Consider the following 25087-nt stretch of genomic DNA (forward strand, 5'->3'; position numbering starts at 1 on the left):
TTGTTACACCTGACGTCACTAGACAGTTCGTTGTCGAGGTTGACGCGTCAGAGGTGGGCGTGGGAGCCATTCTTTCTCAGCGCTCCCTCTCTGACGACAAGGTCCACCCTTGCGCGTATTTTTCTCATCGCCTGTCGCCGTCGGAACGTAACTATGATGTGGGAAACCGCGAACTGCTCGCCATCCGCTTAGCCCTAGGCGAATGGCGACAGTGGTTGGAGGGGGCGACCGTTCCTTTTGTCGTTTGGACTGACCATAGGAACCTTGAGTACATCCGTTCTGCCAAACGACTTAATGCGCGTCAGGCGCGCTGGGCGCTGTTTTTCGCTCGTTTCGAGTTCGTGATTTCTTATCGTCCGGGCTCTAAGAACACCAAGCCTGATGCTTTATCTCGTCTCTTCAGTTCTTCAGTAGCCTCCACTGACCCCGAGGGGATTCTCCCTGAGGGGCGTGTTGTCGGGTTGACTGTCTGGGGAATTGAGAGGCAGGTAAAGCAAGCACTCACTCAAACTCCGTCGCCGCGCGCTTGTCCTAGGAACCTTCTTTTCGTTCCCGTTCCTACTCGTCTGGCCGTTCTTCAGTGGGCTCACTCTGCCAAGTTAGCCGGCCACCCTGGCGTTCGGGGTACGCTTGCTTCCATTCGCCAGCGTTTTTGGTGGCCCACCCGGGAGCATGACACGCGTCGCTTCGTGGCTGCTTGTTCGGTCTGCGCGCAGACTAAGTCCGGTAACTCCCCTCCTGCCGGCCGTCTCAGGCCGCTTCCCATTCCCTCTCGACCGTGGTCTCACATCGCCTTAGATTTTGTCACCGGACTGCCTTCGTCAGCGGGGAAGACTGTTATTCTTACGGTTGTCGACAGGTTCTCTAAGGCGGCTCATTTTATTCCCCTTGCTAAGCTTCCTTCTGCTAAAGAGACGGCACAAATCATCATCGAGAATGTTTTCAGAATTCATGGCCTTCCGTCAGACGTCGTTTCGGACAGAGGTCCGCAATTCACGTCTCAATTTTGGAGGGAGTTTTGCCGTTTGATTGGGGCTTCCGTCAGTCTCTCTTCCGGCTTTCACCCCCAGTCTAACGGTCAAGCAGAACGGGCCAATCAGACTATTGGTCGCATCTTACGCAGTCTTTCTTTTCGCAACCCTGCGTCTTGGTCAGAACAGCTCCCCTGGGCAGAATACACCCACAACTCGCTTCCTTCGTCTGCGACCGGGCTATCTCCTTTTCAGAGTAGCCTCGGGTACCAGCCTCCGCTGTTCTCATCTCAGTTCGCCGAGTCCAGCGTCCCCTCCGCTCAGGCTTTTGTCCAACGTTGCGAGCGCACCTGGAAGAGGGTCAGGTCTGCACTTTGCCGTTATAGGGCGCAGACTGTGAGAGCTGCTAATAAGCGTAGAACTAAGAGTCCTAGATATTGTCGCGGTCAGAGAGTTTGGCTCTCCACTCAGAACCTTCCCCTTAAGACAGCTTCTCGCAAGTTGACCCCGCGGTTCATTGGTCCGTTCCGTATTTCTCGGATCATTAATCCTGTCGCAGTGCGACTTCTTCTTCCGCGATATCTTCGTCGCGTCCACCCGGTCTTCCATGTCTCCTGTATCAAGCCCGTTCTTCGCGCCCCCGCTCGTCTTCCCCCCCCCCCTCCCCATCCTTGTCGAGGGCGCACCCATCTACAGGGTCCGTAGGATTTTGGACATGCGTCCTCGGGGCCGTGGTCATCAGTACCTAGTAGATTGGGAGGGGTACGGTCCTGAGGAGAGGAGTTGGGTTCCCTCTCGGGACGTGCTGGACCGTGCGCTGATCGAGGATTTCCTCCGTTGCCGCCAGGTTTCCTCCTCGAGTGCGCCAGGAGGCGCTCGGTGAGTGGGGGGGTACTGTCATGTATTGTCATGTTGTGTCTTGTTTCTGTCCTTTCCCTTCACCCTGTCTCCCTCTGCTGGTCGTTATTAGGTTACCCTTTCTCCCCCTCTTTCCCCCAGCTGTTCCTTGTATCCTCCTAACTACCTCGTCACCCCTTTTCCCACCTGTTCCCTTTTTCCCTCTGATTAGTCCTCTATATCTCTCTCTGTTTTTGCTCCTGTCTTTGTCGGATTCTTGTTTGTGTTATTCATGCCTGAACCAGACTATCGTCATGTTTGCTGCAACCTTGTCCTGTCCTGTCGGAATCTGCCGGTCCATCTGAGCCTACCTATGTTTTGTCATTAAAGAAGCTCTGTTTACGTTAATTCGCTTTTGGGTCCTCATTCACGCACCATAACAATTAGTCTTAAGTTGCCACGGTGATCTTCGCTGAAATGAGGAAGACAGTGGCTGATGGACGTTTTCATAAACACTCCCTCTCATTGCACTGCCAGATCATCTCCACTCCACTGTCTATGGGAGACAATGAAATGGAGACCCTGCCAGGCAATATTTCTCAATGCTATGAGTCTACAGCTGCTGCTGGGTTCTAAGTGCTTTTCATTTGCGTTTAAAGGATGCAGATGGTCATTCATGCACATTAGCATTTATATAATTCGCACCCCAGTTTTCAACTCCCCTAAATTTGAATTTGTTCTCTGACTGGTACAATCATGGCACTGATGACACCAGTCTATTGCTAGCAAAGGTCGGATCATATTGAAATCAATTGATATTACTTTTACATTTCATATAATGCTCAGCCTTGTATCCTCTGATGACAACAGAATGGAAATGCATCATAATGTTCTGCATTGTCATAATAACCCGATGCTAACATAATTATGTGATCTAATCATCTGATGATGGTTGCACCCGTCTCTCTTCCTGTTGAACGACTTTCATCATGTCATCACTCTAAACACAAAACAAGCAAGGCTGGACCAGAGCACAGATACAGACACTGTGTCCTCTCACCACACCAACAGCACTATGCTGCAGAGATACGGTTTCACAGTAGTGACACAGGCTTTATGGCCATTTCTAATACTGTTGGAAGAGAAGATGGAGAGAGATATAAAAAATAAGGCTGTTCTAGAAAGGTGTGTGAGGAAGATGAAGTATGTGATTGTGTGTGTCTTTGCGTGTGTGCATGCGTGTACATGCACATGAGTGTGTACATTTGTACATGCGCGTGTGTGTGTGTGTGTGTCAGGTGTTGACTCATGACAGAAATAGCAGATTCTTGCTCGCCTGGCAGCACCAATCACTGCCACTGCAAATACAATGGTTTCCATGACAACCTTGAAAATAGACTTCACATTCCCAGTCAGAAATAGCTAAGGCCAGCGTGCTAACCCCACTGCCCCCACAGACAATAATAAACAGCCATAAATACGCACACACAAATATCAACTGCGTTCATAAATACAATCTTGCAATTACTTATACCAAAACACAATTACTTATACCAAAACACAATTACTTATACCAAAACACAATTACTTATACCAAAACACAATTACTTATACCAAAACACAATTACTTGCACAAACAAAAAAACACATTCAAACATGAATGTAACACACAGGGAGGGCTACTCATGCATGCAAAAAACGTGAACCAGCTTCTTGTTCACGCAAGCATATATATATACTACCATTCAAAAGTTTGGGGTCACTTAGAAATGTCCTTGTTTTTGAAAGAAAAGCTTTTTCTGTTGGTCCATTTAAAATAACAGGCCAGCATCCTGGAGTCGCCTCTTCACTGTTGACGTTGAGACTGGTGTTTTGCGGGTACTATTTAATGAAGCTGCCAGTTGAGGACTTGTGAGGCGTCTGTTCTCAAACTAGACACTCTAATGTACTTGTCCTCTTGCTCAGTTGTGCACCAGGGCCTCACACTCCTCTTTCTATTCTGGTTAGAGCCAGTTTGCGCTGTTCTGTGAAGGGAGTACAGCGCGTTGTACGAGATCTTCAGTTTCTTGGCAATTTCTCGCATGCAATAGCCTTCATTTCTCCGAACAAGAATAGACTGACGAGTTTTAGAAGAAAGTTATATGTTTCTGGCCATTTGGAGCCTGTAATCGAACCCACAAATGCTGATGCTCCAGATGCTCAACTAGTCTAAAGGCCAGTTTTATTTCTCATTTAATCAGAACAGTTGTCAGCTGTGCTATTAAAATTGTAAAAGGATTTTCTAATGATCAATTAGCTAATCCAAGTTAATAATTTTAAAAGGCTAACACAACGTGCCATTGGAACACAGGCGATATGGTTGCTGATAATGGGCCTCTGTACGCCTATGTAGATATTCCATTAAAAAACAGTAATTTCCAGCTACAATAGTAATTTACAAAATTAACAATGTCTACACTGTATTTCTGATCAATTTGATGTTATTTTAATGGACAAAACATTTGCTTTTCTTTCAAAAACAAGGACATTTCTAAGTGTCCCCAAACTTTTGAACGGTAGTGTGTACAGTACCAGTCAAAAGTTTGGACAAGTTTGGTTTTTCTTTATTTTTTACTATTTTCTACATTGTAGAATAATAGAGAAGACATCAAAACTATGAAATGACACATGGAGTCATGTAGTAACCAAAAAAGTGTTAAACAAATCTAAATATATTTGAGGTTCTTCAAAGTAGCCACCCTTTGCCTTGATGACAGCTTTGCACACTCTTGGAATTCTCTCAACCAGCTTCAACTGGAATGCTTTTCCAACAGTCTTGAAGGTGTTCCCACATGTTCTGAGCACTTGTTGGCTGCTTTTCCTTCACTCTGCGGTCCAACTCATCCCAAACCATCTCATTTGGGTAGAGTTCAGGTTATTGTGGAGGCCAGGTCATCTGATGCAGCACTCCATCACTCTCCTTCTTGGTCAAAAAGCCCTTACACACCCTGGAGGTCTGTTGGATCATTGTCTTGTTGAAAAACAAATGATAGTCCCACGAAGTGCAAACCAGATGGGATGGGGTATCGCTGCAGAATGCTGTGGTAGCCATGCTAGTTAAGTGTGCTGTCATGACGTGGCCCTTTCTGGGTATAGATCGTGGCATCCACCTCTCTCTCTCCTACACCCAGGTTCTGTTATCTCAGGTCGTAAATTCCGGGCAGAGACTCTCTCCCTCTGGCCATACAGAAAGAGAGACACTTAGAGAGAACAAAGGATTTCACATGGCGAACTCCTAAATCCCCAAAACATAAATTTGATACAAAAGGTTCACTTGTGAGAAGGTGAGATTTGTTCGTGGACACTTAAGGGATGGGTATGACGAGTGGGTTTCATTTTGTGACCTCAGAGAGAACAGGAAACACACACAAACTATATCTCTGAATATGTACATTTCTCAATTATGGGCTTTGCATCGAATTCTTGTATAAAATGAATGAGTAAAGATGAAACTATTTGTGAAATGATGTAAGGTGATGTTAAACCCTTAATGAAAGAGAATTGTATTCCCTTTAAAGTTTAACTAAGTCATGGGCCTGCCCCTGTGAGCACAGACATGATCTTTACGAATAAAAGCCCCTCCTGAGGAAATCCTCTTCAGACCACACGTTCCTCGATGGACACCGAAGGGGCACAGGTTGAGTTTGCACCACAAAAACCTCAGTATAAGCTAAGGTTGTAATGGTTGTTGAATTCCTAACCATACCATGTGGAGCATTGGCTACACGGCTGGAAATGGTTAAACTCAGACTATCGATACCTACAGAATAAGAGCAAATCTTAGATACGAATCACTAGTCTACGGCTAGAAATGATGTCAACCTGGCATGCGAAGACCGACAACCACCGAAACATTTATTTTATGAGAACATTTCGGAATGGTACTCTGAAGTATCCATTCTAGCCACAAAATAATTTGATCTTCAGGGAAGCAGAGAGAGAGACTATGATGAACTGACTCTCCAACAGAAGGACTGATGATTCCAACAAAGATCACGACAACACACTGGGCGTAAATATATATTGATTGCAATTATTCCCGAATGAGTGAGCGTTCATGTGCAAAGGATTAGCATTTCAATTAATATAATTATCAACTATGTAGTGACTCCTTTCGTCTTTCCCACCCTTCTCAGTCCCCATCCACTTCCCTTTGCTCACCAAGCTGTCATGTCGGGTTAGCCCACTAGGGAACCTCCCCTATCATTTCCTTGTAACCATATCTACTGTTGTTTGTTCATGCATTACTGTGATTATTGATTTAGTTAATAATTTATTTACTAAGACAATTCGGCAATTTGGCATTATGGATGATTCATAGTAAAGGCTGGGTTCGTGCAGATAACCAACCATTTGTGACATTTGGAATAGCAGTCTTCACTTTAATGATGCCAAAAACAACATATTATGACGCCCAATGCGAGGAATCTAAGATAGAATTGGACTTTGCTTTTGAATTATATATATATATCAATTGTGCAAAAATAATTGTACAAACAGACTGCATTGTATACAGATATTGGTTGTGTGTGTTTCCATTTGAGTAATGTGTCGTTAGCGTCAGAGCAATGAGTTGTAAATTCCAGATTTAGTCCATTAGGCCAAACGGTACTATTTCTGTCGGTCAATATACATTTCTAGAGCAAGGGCATAGAGCCAATAATTTTAGAAATTAAAGAGATCTCTTCGGTGACCGAGCCAAAGTTCTGTGTGCCTACCACACTAAGCCAGTGTGCGTAGGCCACAGGAGTATCTGTATTTATGCACCGTGTCGCTCCGGTCAACATAATGCTAGCAAAGTATGCCGAATGGGTTAATGTGAGACATCACTGGTAAAACCCTCCTTTCCATGGTGAAGGGGACCCTATTTTGTGCTTGGAAGTGAGATTCCTGTACAAAGTAGGATTAGCTTAGCACTAGATGCTACAGCTAACAATGGGAAAACTGCATTTTTCTTTTTCCTGTGTTACGTTGAAATTCCTCCGGCTTGCGCGACGGATGTCCTGCCCTTTGCACTTCCATTTGATTTCAGCTTTCTGCTATCAGTGACCCCTCGTGGTGAAGAATCGCCAGTACGTTTCCTGAAAAAAAAGAATTAGGTGACACACAAATGTGGATCACGTTTAACAAGGTTTATTTAGGATATCCAGCCAATCAATTGATTGGATATCGATATCTCATTCAATTGAACTAACAAGTGAAATTGCCAGATTTACCTTTCAAGTGGATCTTTTAAATAATATCCAAATTGATTGGTTTTATACATTGTGACAATTTAAAATTTTCACATTAACCTAGATCAACAAGGTTCAGGTTCATTTAAAGTTGAATTCCCAAACAGCCTATACAGGTTTGATTTATCATTAAAATATATAAATCAGTAAAATCTACTTTTGCAAAGCACATTCAGTAAACCCCAGTAATGACGGAAGTCCCGCCTCCAGCTGGAATCCCATGTGGCTTCGGCCTTAGGGAGAAGTGAACCTAGTGGTGAATGTACTCTAACATTTAAACTACTTGTATGATAATCCAAACAATCCCAAGTGCTTGGATATCATCGTCTCATTCAAATTAATAAATTAAATTGTCGAGCATATCTTTCTAGGTTCTTCCAATTAAATGAGACATTTTAAACTTTGCTATAGTAACCTAGATGAACCAACTTCCCAGGTTAAGTAAAGTTTAATTCCCAGATAGCCTATCCAGTTATGATTAATCATTATCATTTGCTTTTGCAAATTCATTCATGTCCAACTCCCACATTACTGGTACAGTATTGAGGGTTCATTTAATGTTTATAAATAGATTAAAATCGTCTTTGCAGCTTCCGACGCATTCCAAAACCAAACTTTGGAAAATTTGAAAGGAAAAATGTTTTTCCTAATGTTCTAATAATGTACAAGCTATCAGAGGGGGTAGTCCCCACTCTCCCGCTAATTAGTGAACCTCCACCCATAAATGGATTGATCTCTGACCTCAGCAGCGATACCAACCTTAATTATGCCATTAGTGGAATAACAGAAGACAACAACGCTCTCCAAAATCAACCATAGGGTGCAGGCCTCTTAAAGGTTCTCTCCAGTCTAGCCCTGATGTCTTACCATCCGAGATTGGCATTGGTCCAATACCGCAGTGCACAGCTGAAGCACGAGCAGGTAACAGTAGACAGAAAGGAACAGGTGGAGAGAACCGGGAAACCAAAGACAAATGCAGAAAAGGGAAAAATTCTGCTAGCTATGGAACTGCGTTTGAAAACTGAACAATTAAATGTAATTGCAAAAACTTCTTACGATGAACAAACACAAACTCTTCAAGAAAATCATCTTCTACAGGAACAAATCGTATGCTGCAGGAACAACTCAATTTAGCCAAAACTAAATATGATGATGTCCACGCCAAACTAGATAAATCTGACGAGTTATCTACAAACAGGTGCGCTCAACTTGATAACATGCATGCAGTTTTGTTGAACACTACTCAAAGTAACAATGTTCTACTCAACATGCTGCAGACCAAAGACGATCAGTTAATGAACACAATGACTAAGTTGGATGACAAACCAGCAGAACTCAAGAACTCAAGTGATGAAGATGGAAATATTGATTTCTAAGCAAGCGGAGGAAATCTCATCACTGAATCTCTCGCTCCGTACTCAAGACCTCTACCTGCAAACCATGATTGTTACGATAGCTAGGAGTGGTGGGTGTGGTGTCAGGCGCAGAGAGCAAAGTTTCCAAATGAGATGTATTTATTCCAAGCTGGGTCAAGCCAAAACAACAGGCAAATGACCACAAAAACAGGACAGTAAACAATCCGTATAGGAACAAAACAAACATCCACTGACAGAAAGGAAATAAGCCTGCACAAAAGCAGGTGGGCCCTGAAGGCTTAAATAGCCCCGAATTAACAACAAATAAGGTACAGGTGAAAACAATCAAGACAAAACCAACAGAAAAGGGAAAAGGAATCGGTGGCAGCTAGTAGACCGGTGACGACGACCACCGAGCGCCGTCCGAACAGGGAGAGGAGCCACCTTCGGTGGAAGTCATGACAATGATAGATAAGTTTGAGACCGAAAGGAGCGAGTGCGACACTCACGTGTCCAGTGGAATCTGCAATACAGCAGAATACACCCCTTATGTACAATCTGGTGGAATTGCAGAACGATCATGTGCTACAGCGTGACTACCCAACCAAGCAACCAGAGCCCGGCACTCAAAGGAGTGAAGACAATAAGTTTCAGACTTTGCCTCCCTCATGTGTCCCTCAGTCTTCTCCTCTTGGCCATTTGGCACTGAGTAATATGGTGCCTCTTGACCAACAAAGCCAAAGCTTGGCTTCTCCTCTTGGTCTTTGGGCCCCAATTTCCCCACAGGAGGAAGCTAATGCTCTCCGCCCGCTTGGCGCGGAATACTTTGAACGAAAGGCCTACTCACTGAAACAGGAATGGAAGAGCTGTTACCATTTAAACAAATGTTTCTGTCGAACAAGTATCCCACCTTCATTACCTACTTGGGCCCTGCAGCCATGTTGACTTGCCTATCTTAAAACTCAGAGAGCTTGCAAGCACAGCTTTTGAGGCATCAAACGTTCACAACGCTAAGAGCCCTGACCACTCGGTTTTGAAGTTTGACCTGGAGCACTCACTCCAGTTAGAGGGTGCATTATCAGGTATTGGAGAGTTGAGAGATGACTCACAACAATGGTTTCTACCACGAAACCACGATTCCAATAACCTCCACGGTCTAAATAACTGTAAAGTACGTCCCCATCAAAACGACTACTGCTACAATCAACCTGTTCGCTACGTTCCTGCACCCTACCCACAAAAAGTCAGGTCACAAGGGTAACAAAGGGTTGAAGGACGATCAAAACGTAGACCAATGTTCTCCAGAAGTTCCACTACGTGAAGAACTAAAGCGAGAAATTTTGGAGAGAAGGGTAAAAGATAACTAGACGGGGAATTACCCGACACCAGGTCTGCAGGAAGTAACACCCATAGCAAGGACGTTAAGGAAGAAAAAGGTCAAACGCTTCGTTAAAGCCAAGCCCACTCAAAATCCCTAAAAGTTGATCTGCTTTCACCTCGAACAGAAATGACACATCACGTCGAACGACCACTCCACTTCGTGGGGAATATGTCCACTAAACACAAATCTAAACGCCCATACCTGGAAACAGTCCTGGAGGACTACTTAACTTGTCATGCGCTAATTGATTCGGGTACAACAATAATCGCTCATCTCTCAAACATTGTTTGATGATCTCAAAAGGGCCTTGAAGCATACTAGGCAGTGCCTTGAATTCTAAATAAATCACAGACAGTGTCACCAGCAAAGCAGCCCCACACCATCACAACTCCTCCTCCATGCGGTGGGAACCACACATGTGGAGATCGTCTGTTCACCTACTCTGCGTCTCACGAAGACAGAGGTTGGAACCAAAAATCTCAATTTTGGACTCATCAGACCAAAGCACAGATTTCCACCGGTCTAATGTCCATTGCTCGTGTTTCATGGCCCAAACAAATCTCTTCTTCTTATTGGTGTCCATTAGTGGTGGTTTCTTTGCAGCAATTCGACCATGAAGGCCTGATTCACGCAGTCTCCTCTGAGACAGGATTGTGTTGAGGCACAGATCTGGGGAAGGATACCAAAACATGTCTGCAGCATTGAAGGTTCCCAAGAACACAGTGGAATTCATCATTCTTAAATGGAAGAAGTTTGGAACCACCAAGACTCTTCCTAGAGCTAGCCGCCCGGCCAAGCTGAGCAATCGGGGGAGAAGGCCCTTGGTCAGGTAGGTGACCAACAACCCGATGGTCCCTCTGATAGAGCTCCAGAGTTCCTCTCTGGAGATGGGAGAGCATTCCAGAAGGACAACCATCTCAGCAGCACTCCACCAATCAGGCCTTTATGGTAGAGTGGCCAGACGGAAGCCACTCCTCAGTAAAAGGCACATGACAGCCCGCTTGGAGTTTGCCAAAAGGCATCTAAAGGACTCTGACCATGAGAAACAAGATTGAACTCTTTGGCCTGAATGCCAAGCGTCACTTCTGGAGGAAACCTGGCACCATCCCTACAGTGAAGCATGGTGGTGTCAGCATCATGCTGTGGGGATGTTGTTTAGCAGCAGGGAGTGGGAGACTAGTCAGGATCAAGGGAAAGATTAACAGAGAAGATCCTTGATGAAAACCTGCTCCAGAGTGTTCAGGACCTCAGACTGGAGCAAAAGTTTACCTTGCAACAGGACACCGACCCTAAGCACAAAGCCAAGACAACGCAGGAGTGGCTTTGGGACATGTCTCTGAACATCCATGAGTGGCCCAGCCAGAATCTCTGGAGAGCCTGAAAATAGCTGTGCAGCGGTGCTCCCCATCCAACTTGACAGAGTTTGAGAGGATCTGCAGAGAAGAATAGGAGAAACTCCCCAAATACAGGTGTATCAGGCTGGTAGTGTTATACCTAAGAAGACTCAAGGCTGTAATTGCTGTCAAAGGTGCTTCAGCAAAGTGAAGTGTCTGAATACTTATGAAATCTGATATTTTTGTTTCACATTTTTATAAATAAAAATATGTTTTTGCTTCATCATTATGGGGTATTGTGTGTAGATTGAAGAGTGAAATAAAACAATTTGATCAATTTTAGAATAAGGCTGAAACGTAACAAAATATGGAAAAAGTCAACGGGTCTGAATAGTTTCCGAATACCCTGTGTGTGTGTGTGTGTGTGTGTGTGTGTCTTTACTATCATTAACTGAAGACTTATAGTTTTTATCAAAGATTCTCTGTAATTAGTATTACGCGATTATACTGATTAATCATGTAACCGTAATTACTTGGAAGTTGAGGCACCAAGGAAAAATATTCAGATTAAAGTTATCATTTCCTAAAATAACTTTTCAGATATTTTATCTGATCAATTAGTCTTCGAATTAATGAATTTTTGACTTTACCTCACGTTAGTCTCATTCCAAACATCGTAAATTGTTGGTTATCTGCACGAACCCAGTCTTCACTATGAGTCATCCATACATCAATTGTCTTAAATCATTTATTTATTACTAACTAAGTAATTCACAGAAATGCATAAACAAACAAGGTAAATGTAATGATAGGAGAATGTGCCCTAGTGGGCTATGGCGGCTTGTTAGACAAAAGGGGAAGTGGGGGTCGACTAAGAAGTCACTACAAAGTGATAATTTTATCAATTGAAATGCTAATCCTTTACACATGAACGCTCACTCATTCCGGAACAATTGCAATCAATATATATATATATATTTACGCTCAGTGTGTCGTCTTGATCGCTGGTGAAAAGTTTGTTTATTTTGTAGAATTGTCCGTCTCTCTCCGTCGTGGTTATAGGGGATAGTTCAGAGTGACATTCATTCATTTGTTATAGAATGAATGTTTCGGCGGTTGTCGTTCTTCGCGTTCAATGATACTGAATTCCTAGCTGCAGACTAGTAATTCATATCAAAGACTTGTTCTTATTCTGTCGGTATCAATAGTCTAAGAGTTTAACCACGTGGTATGGTTAAAAGATTCAGCAATGGTCTACAACCTTTGTACTCCCGTGATAGAGAGAAACATGGTCTGCAACATTTAGCCATCTCCTAATTGAGGTAAGCTCGGTCTGCTGATCGAAAACCCGACTGGTGGTTTTATTCGGAAGGCAGAAAAGGGCTGTCCCAGGATGTCTGACCCTAACTGGGCTCAGGGGCGGTCCTCTGATTTAGTTAACTCAAAAAGGGGATTGGAGTTTTCCTTCATTAAACAGTCCAAAATCATATTACACAATTTTACAAACGGTATCATACTCACTCATTCATCTTATACAACAATTAGATGTAAACCTCATATCAGACGCAATTATATAAACAGAGTTATGGTAATGTGGCCACACCGTCTCCCATGAGCTTCATCAAGTTGTGTCAAACGGACCAGTTCGTAGCTGGATTCTTCACCGATCTTTTATACTTTCTCCGGAACATGAAATTTGTTCATACCTCAAGTTCTGTGAGGTGGAAGGAATTGCTTTGTTCTCTATGAAAATTTACTCTCTCTATACTGTGTGTCCATGAGGATATCCTCAGGAATTTATGACGTCTTTCTGACCACAGCAACCTGGTTGAAGGAGGAAAGGGGGAGGCAGGGAGAGGGGGATGGGGCTTGATATACCCAAAGAGGCCAACGTCATGACAGTGTATACACATTTAGTGTACAAAACATTAGGAACCCCTTCCTAATATTGGGTTGCCCCCTCGTTACCCTCAGAACAGCCTTAATTTGTCGGGGCATGGACACACTACAAGGTCAATCAGTCAATCAAATGAATTTATCAAGCCCTGTCACAAAGTGCTATACAGAAACTCAGCCTAAAACCCCAAACAGCAAGCAATGCAGATGTAGAAGCACGGTTGCTAGGAAAAACTCCCTAGAAAGGCAGGAACCTAGGAAGAAACCTAGAGAGGAACCAGGCTCTGAGGGGTGGCCAGTCCTCTTCTGGCTGTGTCTGGTGGAGATTATAACAGTACATGGCCAAGATGTTCAAACGTTCATAGATGACCAGCAGGGTCAAATAATAATAATAATCACAGTGGTTGTAGAGGGTGCAACAGGTCAGCACCTCAGGAGTAAATGTCAGTTGACTTTTCACAGCCGATCTTTCAGACAGCAGGCACGGTAGTGAGAGAGTCAAAAACAGCAGGTCTGGGACAAGGTAACACGTCCGGTGAACAGGTCAGGGTTCCATAGCCGCAGGCAGAACAGTTGAAACTGGAGCAGCAGCATGACCAGGTGGACTGGGGACAGCAAGGAGTCATCAGGCATTAGCATGGTCCTAGGGCTCACGTCCTCTGAGAGAAGAGAGAGAGAGAATTAGATGGAGCATACTTAAATTCACACAGGACACCGGATAAGACAGGAGAAATTCTCCAGATACAACAGACTGACCCTAGCCCACCGACACATGAACTATTGCAGCATAATTACTGGTGTCAACAACATTCCATAGAGATGCTGGCCGATGTTGACTCCAATGCTTCCCACAGTTTTTTCAAGTTATCTGGATGTCCTTTGGTTGGTGGAACATTCTTCATACACACAGGAAACTGTTGAGCGTGAAAAACCCAGCAGCGCTACAGTTCTTGACACGCTAAAACCAGTGTGCCTCGCATCTACCACAATACCTCTTTCAAAAGGCACTTCAATCTTTTGTCTTGCCCATTCACCCTCTGAATGGAACACTATACACATTCCACGTCTCAATTTTCTCAAGGCTTAAAAATCCTTCTTTAACCTGTCTCCTTCCCTTCATCTACACTGATTTGAAGTGGATTTAAGAGGTGACATCAGTAAGGGATCATAGCTTTCACCTGGTCAATCTGTTATAGAACGAGCAGGTGTTCCTTATATTTTGTACACTCAGCGTATAAACTGTACTGGTGAAACATACAGAAACACTATATGGACAGAGACACATGAACAGATACTTTTTCTTGCACACCAACATGTACACATATCACTTGACCTGTTCCACCACCCCCATGGTAGACCACAAGTAAAATGGTGGTCCTTTGAAGTAGTCAAAGATAAGGGCTCTGTGATGTGAATTGCCAGGGAGTCAGGGACAGAGGGGGTCTTACCTCACTTTGTCACCACACACACACAACCCTTCAAACCATCAACCAAGCACTAATACCTAATGAGGGTTGATGAAAGTGTTAAAGTCAGAGCTGATATTTAGCCTGGGTGGATACTAGACACCTAAACCATTAAAACCTCTTGAGCTGACAGCCGTTTTGCTATGGCTGCATTCACCAATCTGGCAATAATTAAATATCTAGAATAATGTGGCAGTGTTTAGTAGTGGTGGTGCTATGAGAATGGTTAGCCTATAGACATGCTATTGAGCAACATTCACTGAGAGAATGATTGCATGCTGAAATGCTCAAAGGATGGATGGCTAAAGTGTCGCATCGAGGCGCCTTGTGTTCCATTGCCTTGCCCTTTATGTTCCATTGCCTTGCCCTTTGTGTTCCATTGCCATGGCCTTTGTGTTCCATTGCCGTGGCCTTTATGTTCCATTGCCGTGGCCTTTGTGTTCCATTGCCATGGCCTTTGTGTTCCATTGCCGTGGCCTTTATGTTCCATTGCCGTGGCCTTTGTGTTCCATTGCCTTGCCCTTTGTGTTCCATTGCCTTGCCCTTTGTGTTCCATTGCCTTGCCCTTTGTGTTCCATTGCCTTGGCCTTTGTGTTCCATTGCCTTGCCCTTTGTGTTCCATTGACGTGCCCTTTGTGTTCCATTGCCTTGCCCTTTGTGTTCCATTGACGTGCCCTTTGTGTTCCATTGCCTTGCCCTTTGTGTTCCATTGCCGTGCCCTTTGTGTTCCATTGACGTGGCCTTTGTGTTCCATTGCCTTGCCCTTTGTGTTCCATTGCCGTGGCCTTTGTGTTCCATTGCCGTGCCCTTTGTGTTCCATTGACGTGGCCTTTGTGTTCCATTGCCTTGCCCTTTGTGTTCCATTGCCTTGCCCTTTGTGTTCCATTGCCTTGCCCTTTGTGTTCCATTGCCTTGCCCTTTGTGTTCCATTGCCGTGCCCTTTGTGTTCCATTGACGTGGCCTTTGTGTTCCATTGCCGTGGCCTTTGTGGCCTACTGAAATAATAATTGACTGATAAAATCCTTATTCATTCAATTCGCCTAGATGTAGATTGTTACACTTCAAGTCTTCATGTGAATGACCAGGGGGTGGCAGTATCTTATAACTCTACAGAAGCTGTTAACTTTGCCTATTACAGGAGAATGGTATTACAGTCTTAGATATTTCATGTTTTTTTTTATTGTCACATTCTGGTGCAGTGAAATGTGTTGTTTTACAGGGTCAGCCATAGTAGTACGGCACCCCTGGATCAAATTATGGTTAAGTGCCTAGTTTAAGGGTACCCGAGTGGCTCAGCGGTCTAAGGCACTGCATCTCAGTGCAAGAGGTGTCACAACAGTACCTGGTAACAAATCCAAGCTGCATCACATCTGGCTGTGATTGGGATTCTCATAGGGTGGCACATAATTGGTTGAGGGTAGGCTGTCATTGTAATAAGAATTTGTTCTTGCCTAGTTAAATATTTTTTTTATTTTTTAAAGGGCACATCAACAGATTTTCACCTTGTCAGCTGGTGCATTCGAACCAGCAATCTTTTGGTTACTGGCCCAATGCTAACCGCCCAACCCTCTACTGGCCCAACGCTCTTTGCCTACCTGCCGCCCTCAAAAGCCCAATATTCAAGGTAGTATGACATCCATATGACCCATACCGTAGTTTATTTTCCTCAACACACAAACTCACCTAAGAATGCTCTCCCTTTCTCTCACACACAGCAAAAATCTGCCAGGAAGACCAATTATTGCACTGAACATACAAATTAACAAAAAGCACTCAAGGAGTCATTTCCTCCATAAACTCTCTTTTGTGTTTTCCAATAACATTACCGGGATGCTGTGAACAACACGCACACAAAGGGGCCAGTGACATCAGTGAACTGCATAATGACTGATTTAAAAGAACAGCTTCCTGGCTTGTTTAGACTGTAAGATATGATTTATGAATTACTAAACAATTCAAAAAGGGCATTGTAATACAAGGCTATTTGTTTTGTTGAGAGAGAGAGAGAGAGAGAGAGAGAGAGAGAGAGAGAGAGAGAGAGAGAGAGAGAGAGAGAGAGAGAGAGAGAGAGAGCGAGCTTTGGCAATATGTATATTTTTACGTCATGCCAATAAAGCTAATCGAGAGAGAGATGCTTTGATCTCTTCTCAGATATTTTTCTTAGAAACATTTTGAATTCCCATGAAAAGAACAGATGCTCTTTCTTCAGTGTGACCAATAAAGAATTTCCGGACACAAGACTCAAGAGCACTATAACAAGAGGCAGGAAAGGAAATAAGTGTTGCATTTATCCTAATTGACAAACTAATATAGTTAGAATGGATCTCCTCTCTCTCTGGGAGAAAGAGGAGGAGAAGGTCAAGGAGGAAGGAAATCAGAGTCTGGCTCTTACATATCACATATCAACTTCCATAGAAGGTTCCATACAGTGTCTGATGACAGAATATGATACTGATCCCCCACAGCCCACAGGGTGAGGAAGAATAAATGTAAAACAGCATTCAAAAGTGTTAGGTCAGAGCATGAAGACTGTGTGGCCGTATAATCAAACCATTTTCTTGCCGTTCAACAGCTACTTCTGTTTTATGAGCTGTTTTTCCCACTGTGTTTATAATTAGGTCTCTTATTTTAACACAGATGAGGTCAGACAAAGTCAGGTCTAGTACACTTATCATACATATGTTCTGTCCAAGAAAAAAGGCTGTTGTACAACCAGTGTGTTTGACTATGTCATAAGAGAATTGCAAGCAGCAGGCTTTGTATTCTACTGGGTAAACAAATCATTGACAGATTCATTCCTTGAGTGTTACCTGATCTCTCCTATATCAAAGGCAGTCATTGGCGAGGACTTTCCTAAGTGGGCATCCCAATTAAGTTGTCCCATAATTGGCTAATCCAAATGTCTATGTGTAGCTGGCAGTTTGGGTGTCTGGTTGCCCTAAACGGAATCTCATTCCCATGTTGACTTGGGTGCTTGGGTCCATTCGATAACAAAGAGAGCATGACAGAGACTTAAGGCGGCTCATTAGGGATGGTTCGAAATTTACATAATGGGGAAAAGGAGGAAAATGGGGGCGGGTCATGTTTTTTACATTTCAGTCAGGGGGAGGTTTTAGAAATGTTTAATCTAGTCCAGGGGAGGGTCATGTAATTGATGAAATTAAATATTTTTTTGTGTTTTAGAATTAGTTTCCGCCCCTCATCTTCTCCGCTGGGCGGACATATCAAGTGCGCTTGTAGGCTATTTAGTGTGGTCTCAATCAATTCATCCATAGGCTATAGGCTACGAATTGCATGCTGGGAGAAGCACAGAGCAAAATTATATTTCTAAGAAAATGTACTTCCATCCTGAGTCTTTTGAGCTGCTGGGATGGTGTAAATAAAATACTTTGGCCAAAATATTCAATATCGTGCTCGTGGACAAGCCTATATGTTCTGGGTACTGTCACGCCCTGACCTTAGAGAGCTTTTTATGTCTCTATTTTGGTTTGGTCAGGGTGTGATTTGGGTGGGCATTCTATGTTCCTTTTTCTATGTTTTGTATTTTTTTTGCATTGGCCAGGTATGGTTCTCAATCAGGGACAGCTGACTATCGTTGCCTCTGATTGGGAACCATACTTAGGTAGCTTTTTCCCATCTATGTTTTGTGGGTAGTTAATTTCTGTTTAGTACCTTACAGGACTGTTTCAGTTTCGGTTATTCGCTTTGTTATTTTTGTTATAGTGTATAGCATGAACACTTACCACGCTGCGCTTTGGTCCGATGATTCCTCTTCTTCTGACGACGAATACCGTTACACTCTAACGCAACAAAATGTAGAAGATGTCAAGGGGTGTGAATACTTTGAAGGCACTGTATATTTGTCCACGCCTCAATTGTTCCATGACTAGCACCATTCATTCTCACTGTCGATAATTCTGTTATAACTTCTACTAGTAAGTATACATTGTTTAAGGGATATCAGTGAAGACCACCTCTTCCTTGGCAATAGGATACATATTTCCCTCTCTACTCAGCCAGGTGGCAGAAGAATAATGTCTAAACCAATTTAGGATGGGGCGAAATGCTAATGCCAATTTAAAATTTGGTGTGGATAGCCCTCTTACGTCTTTCCCACTCATTTTTATCCAGGATCGTTTAACTTGTCATATGAACTCAGCAAAAAAAAGAGATGTTCTCACTGTCAACTGCATTTATTTTCAGCAAACTTAACATGTGTAAATATTTGTATGAACATAACAAGATTCAACAACTGAAACATAAACTGAACAAGTTCCACAGACATGTGACTAACAGAAATGGAATAATGTGTCCCTGAACAAAGGGGGGTCAAAATCAAAAGTAACAGTCAGTATCTGGTGTAGCCACCAGCTGCATTAAGTACTGCAGTGCATCTCCTCATGGACTGCAGCAGATTTGCCAGTTCTTGCTGTGAGATGTTACCCCACTCTTCCACCAAGGCAAGTTCCCTTGACATTTCTGGGAGGAATGGCCCTAGACCTCACCCTCCGATCCAACAGGTCCCAGTTGTGCTCAATGGGATTGAGATCTGGGCTCTTTGCTGGCCATGGTAGAACACTGACATTCCTGTCTTGCAGGAAATCATGCACAGAACGAGCAGTATGGCTGGTGGCATTGTCATGCTGGAGGGTCATGTCAGGATGAGCCTGCAGGAAGGGTACCACATGAGGGAGGAGAATGCTCCAGAGTACAGGCCTCGGTGTAACGCTCATTCCTTCAACGATAAACGCAAATCCGACCATCACCCCCTGTGAGACAAAACCGCGACTCGTCAGTGAAATGCACCTTTTGCAAGTCCTGTCTGGTCCAGCGACGGTGGGTTTGTTCCCATAGGCGACGTTGTTGCCGGTGATGTCTGGTGAGGACCTGCCTTACAACAGACCTACAAGCCCTCAATCCAGAATCTCTCAACCTATTGTGGACAGTCTTGAGCACTGATGTAGGGATTGTGCATTCCTGGTGTAACTCGAGCAGTTGTTGTTCCCATCCTGTACCTGTCCCGGAGGTGTGACGTTCGGATGTACCGATCCTGTGCAGCTGTTGTTACACGTTGTCTGCCACTGCGAGGATGATAAGCTGTCTGTCCTGTCTCCCTGTAGCGCTGTCTTAGGCGTCTCACAGTGTGGACATTGCAATTTATTGCAAGTCCTCATGCCTCCTTGCAGCATGCTTAAGGCACTTTCACGCAGATGAGCAGGGACCCTGGGCACTTTTCCGTTGGTGTTTTTCAGAGTCAGTAGAAAGGCCTCTTTCATGTCCTAAGTGTCCTAAATTTCCATAACTGTGACCTTAATTGCCTTCTGTCTGTAAGCTGTTAGTGTCTTAACGACCGTTCCACAGGTGCATGTTCATTAATTGTTTATGGTTCATTGAACAAGCATGGAAAACCGTCTTTAAACCCTTTACAGTGAGATCTGTGAAGTTATTTGTATTTTTATTAATTATCTTTGAAAGAAGGTCCTGAAAAAGGGATGTTTCTTTTTTTGCTGAGTTTAAATTTTTAAACAACACTGTGAATCTTATCCCAATAGCCAGATGGGGGGGGGGAGCCATGGGAAGCATTGAACTACATATTCATTTTGACAAAAGATATGCCTGTTAAAGCAACTGGGATATTATTCCATCTGAGGTCGGTTTGCATTGATTTCAGTGTTCTATTAAAGTTTCGGTCAATGGTTTTATCTAAGGAAGGAAATATATTTACTCCACAGTATTTACAATGGGAAACAATTGGGATTACATAAGTAGAGATGGAGTCCTCCACCAGGGTCGTGAGAGGCAGTAGGGCTGTAATTTGTGATGAAACTGAATCTGTCTATGATCTTCAATGCGTTTGAGATTAATTGTCTAGATATTGTAAAATATTGTCTGCGTATAATGAGATGAAGTGCTCAGTAGATTTTAGGGAAATCGATTGACGAATTGCCTGGACCAGGGGTTCTATGGATAATAAAATAGCAAAGGCGAAATTGGATCGCCTTGTCTTCTGCTTCTAGTGATTCTGAAGGGAACAGAGCAGATATTGCCTGTTATAATTTTGGCTGAGGGATTGGCATATAGCATTTTAATCATACTAATGAAATTGGAGCCAATTCTCATACGTTCCAAGACAGACCAGAGATATGTTCATTCTGGTCTACCAAAACCATTTCTGCACTGAGAGATAAGAGCCCAATGAGCTGTTGGTTCTGATGAAGCATTTAAGATATGTAATAGTCAGAGGTTATCTGAGGATAAAGGTTTTTGAACAAACCTGCTTTTGTCCAGAGTAGACTAATTTGGGTAAGTAAGTTTCGAGACAGGATGACAACATTTTGGAAAACAGTTTAACATATGTTTATCAAAGAGTGAAAACACTAGGTGGCATCCTGACCTTATTTTAATAAAAGTGAAATGAGTTGCCTTATTCACATCTCTCTACAATGAAACTTTGTGAATGGCTGTGTTAATAATTTAGAGTAATAGTTGACTTAACTGATTCCAACATTTTGTCCTGAACAAAAATAAATGCAAGAACCAATCATTTAAAAGATTTTACTGAGTTGCAGTTCATATAAGGAAATCAGTCAATTTAAATTAATTAATTAGTCCCTAATCTATGGATTTGACATAACTGGGCAGGGGTGCAGCCATGGGTGGGCCTGGGAGGGCTTTTAGGCCCACCCACTTGTGAGCCAGGCCCCGACTACTGGGGAGCCAGGCACAGACAATCAGAATTAGTTTTTCCCCACAAAGGGCTTTATTACAGACAGAAATACTCCTCAGTTTCATCAGCTGTCCGGGTGACAATCCCGCAGGTGAAGAAGTCGGATGTGGAGGTCCTGGGCTGGTGTGGTCACATGTGGTCTGCGGTTGTGAGGCAGATTGGACGTACTGCCAAATTCTCTAAAACATTGGTAGAGAACATTCAATTCTCTGGCAACATCTCTGGTGGACAATCCTGCCTTCAGCATGCCAATTGCACGCTCCCTCAACTTGAGACATCTATGGCATTGTGTGACAAAACTACACATTTTAGAGTGGCCTTTTATTGTCCTTAGCACAAGGTGCACCTGTGTAATGATCATGCAGTTTAATCAGCTTCTTGACATGCCACACTTTTCAGGTGGATGTATTATCTTGGCAAATGAAAAATGCTTCACTAACAGGTTCGTAAACAAATTTGTGCACAACATTTTAGAGAAAAGCTTCTTGTGCGTATGGAAAATTTAGTGGATTTTTTATTTCAGTTCATGAAACATGAGGAATACCATCCCATACAGGTGATTTGCCTTTATTCATGCAATCCAATGCCCATTTGAGTTCATTGAGAGAGATTTGGGCTCCCAGCGAGGTAGCATCTTTGTTGAGAGAAGAGTTCTTAATTATTTTAGAAAGGACTTAGTCTGGCTTGTGGTGGATTTACAATCAGAGGGTACAGTGTTTAATTTGAGCTTGATCCTGCCGGAACAGGATCTGGCACCTTACAATTTCGGACTGTTTTGTTTGGGAACCCATTTGCCAGGATCAGTACCTCTTGGCATGAAAAATAATTGTCACCATTTTCAATGTAACATTATAATAAAATCATAGCTAATTCAAGTTTCCTTCTCTAATTATCCTGCCCCCTAATAAACGTAATGTGAAAACGTGCCTGATGTTCTAAAAATGTATTTGTGTTGGGCCGGCCCGGGTTTATGGTTTGTTCAACATTATAGCCTGTATAGAGCCAATTTGTGACCATTGCTGTGGCGAGAAAGAGAAGCGTGCGCCTGTATCTCTCACAGAACTAGAATGAGAGTCACTTTATATGATCTCTCTCTATGCTCTGATGGACATGCTCCTGCAATTCTCATCTCTCCTGTATGCACTTCATAATTTATTTCCTTGAGAATCATACTTATATAAAAAAGGTGCCATCTATAACCAAAAAGCATTGTTTGGTTGTCCCCATAGGAGAACCCCTTTTGGTTCCAGGTAGAAAGAACCCTTTCCAAAGAGGGTTCTACATGGAACCCAGAAATGTTCTCCATTGGGGACAGACAAATAACCTTTTTGGAACCCTTTTTTCTGAGTGTAGCAAGCGGGAGGATGCTAGAGGTGCTGCAGCACCCCTGATAAATTGAAATACATTTGCCAAAGTTATCAAATTACTGCTGTCTGTTCAGAAAGAAATGAAGTAATTCAGAATACTACACCAGGAGTAGGTCTATAATTTAGCTACAGAGGATCAATAGCTTATTTCATTTTTGAATAGCCTAGCTGCAAATTGTGTGAAGCCCAATCACAAGGAGAATTGTTTTACAAAGTAAAAGAGAGCATTTTCTTTTGGCACAAGCACATCAGCCATCGAGGGTGAGTGAGCTGCACATCATTGGGGGAGTCAGTGAAACTGGAAAGCTTTATTAGGACTATAATTTCCTCCTTATAATTGTACAATGTGTGACTCCACAAACCTAGGCCTAGGCTATTGATGGATTCAAGACAATGACGTTTTTATTGATCTCAGATTCTCCAATTTGTGAGGTATTAAAAAAGATTATGCTGAAGTCTCCAGTCATCTAAAATGATGTAGAATTGCATGAAATGTGTTTATAAAAGGCAACATTTTTCCCAGATCCTAGGCTTAATTTTTTTGCTCCTATGTGTGCATCTTCTGCAAGAGGCTCTCAACTACTCTCCAGCACGCAAAGCGATGATAAGCATGCATTGCTTTATAATAACGGTGATTTAATTTTTTACATGTGTTCCGGTACCTCAGAGCCCCCCAGGTCAGCCCCCTCTCGGCTCATTTTTTGTTCCCGCATCTCCCAATATACGGATTAAGCACTAGAGGTGTACAGTTCTTTATAGAAGCGGGAGAATTTGAGTCATTTGGGTTCGGATAGTAATTCCCGTTTCAAATTCAATAGTTGCTATATCAGCTAATTTATCATTATTACTATATAGCTTGCTGAAAATAATGGTTGAGTCCAACTCGATGGGTGGCAAATTCTGCTCTGTGATTTATCAATAAATTAAGTTCGGTCTTGACCTTGGAAAGAGTAATAGCTACCTGTGTCACGTTCATCGTATAGAGGAGACCAAAGTGCCACGTGATTAGAATACATTCTTCTTTTAATGAACAAAGACCACTTAACAAACTATACAAAACGAATGTGCCACTACATACAACGAGTGCCGAAACAGGCAACTACACAGAATAATAACCCACGAAATACCCAAGGAATATGGCTACCTAAATATGGTCCCCAATCAGAGACAACAATAAACAGCTGCCTCTGATTGAGAACCAATCAAGGCAACCATAGACATAAAAACACCTAGACGAGAAACAATCCCATAAACATACAAAAACCCTAGACAGGACAAAAACACATATATCACCCTCGTCACACCCTGACCTATCCAAAATAATAAAGAAAACTAAGGTCAAGCCGTGACAACCTGGTCTAAAAAGAGTGTATGTTGAGAATGCTTTGTAATTGTGATTTATTCAACCCAGATGCAAATGCAGTTGCATTATTTTTAATAAAAACTTTGGTGACATCCCATAGAATCCGGGGGTCATCAAATACATTTTTATACGTCATTGTGAATGAATTTTATTCAATTTCAAATTGATCATAGAACGCAAGATTTTGTAGTAATGAAACAGTGAAATGCCATCTTGTGGCACTTCTTGTGGCACTTAGTAGATTCTAAGATTTGAAGTTGGCAGTAATAAGCATGCTGGCCAGACAAGTTCATACGTCTAAAAAAATTGGATTGATTAAAGAAATTAGAGGTATAGATAATAGTATGAAATTGATTTGTGGGAATGATTTTAATGCTTCTTGAGTAGAAAGTATACTCTTGCTTTAGGATTATTTGCTCACAAGGCATCAATGAGGTTGTAGTCAGAGAGTATATGCTGGAGAGCCTTGAGTGTGTGTGGATTGTAGTTGGTCTTATTAGATTTGTCTGACATGTCCAAAATGGCATTCGTGAAGAATACAACCTTACAGTGAAATGCTTGTCTTCACTATTATTGATGTCTTCACCATTATTCTGCAATGTAGAAAATAGTCAAAATAAAGAAAATATATTACCCACCTTAACTCATCCAAGTCTGTTAACTAAAGTGTAAAGGTCTGAAAATGGTTACCTATTTAGTTTTACTTATTTTTTTATGACCTAAAAATAGCTGCTAAGAGACTCCAGGAGTAAGGCTGCCACTCGCGGTTATGCTGCAACCCTGTAATGATAGTGCAGGCAGGTGTGAGTTTCCTTGTGGGTCCTGCTTTTGTTACACATCCATTGGCTTATCAACACTAAAGATAACAATTATATCATTAATATAACATCCCTGTCTGAAAAACAATGGCAACGCTAGTTATTCTGTGTTAGACTTTGAAAGGCCTAAATGTTCCTATCGAACGTTCCAGTTGTCTTGAAGTCCAAGCAAGAAACCATATTCATCTTCTAGTTACTGCCCTTGTTATCCTTGAGGTGCTTTCTTTGAGCATGATATGCCGGCATAGGGGTGGAGGGGCAAGACCATGTAGGATCTTAAAGACAATGCATCTACATAC

The sequence above is a fragment of the Oncorhynchus mykiss genome, chromosome 17 (assembly GCF_013265735.2).
Source record: "Oncorhynchus mykiss isolate Arlee chromosome 17, USDA_OmykA_1.1, whole genome shotgun sequence".
Classification (NCBI taxonomy): domain Eukaryota; kingdom Metazoa; phylum Chordata; class Actinopteri; order Salmoniformes; family Salmonidae; genus Oncorhynchus; species Oncorhynchus mykiss.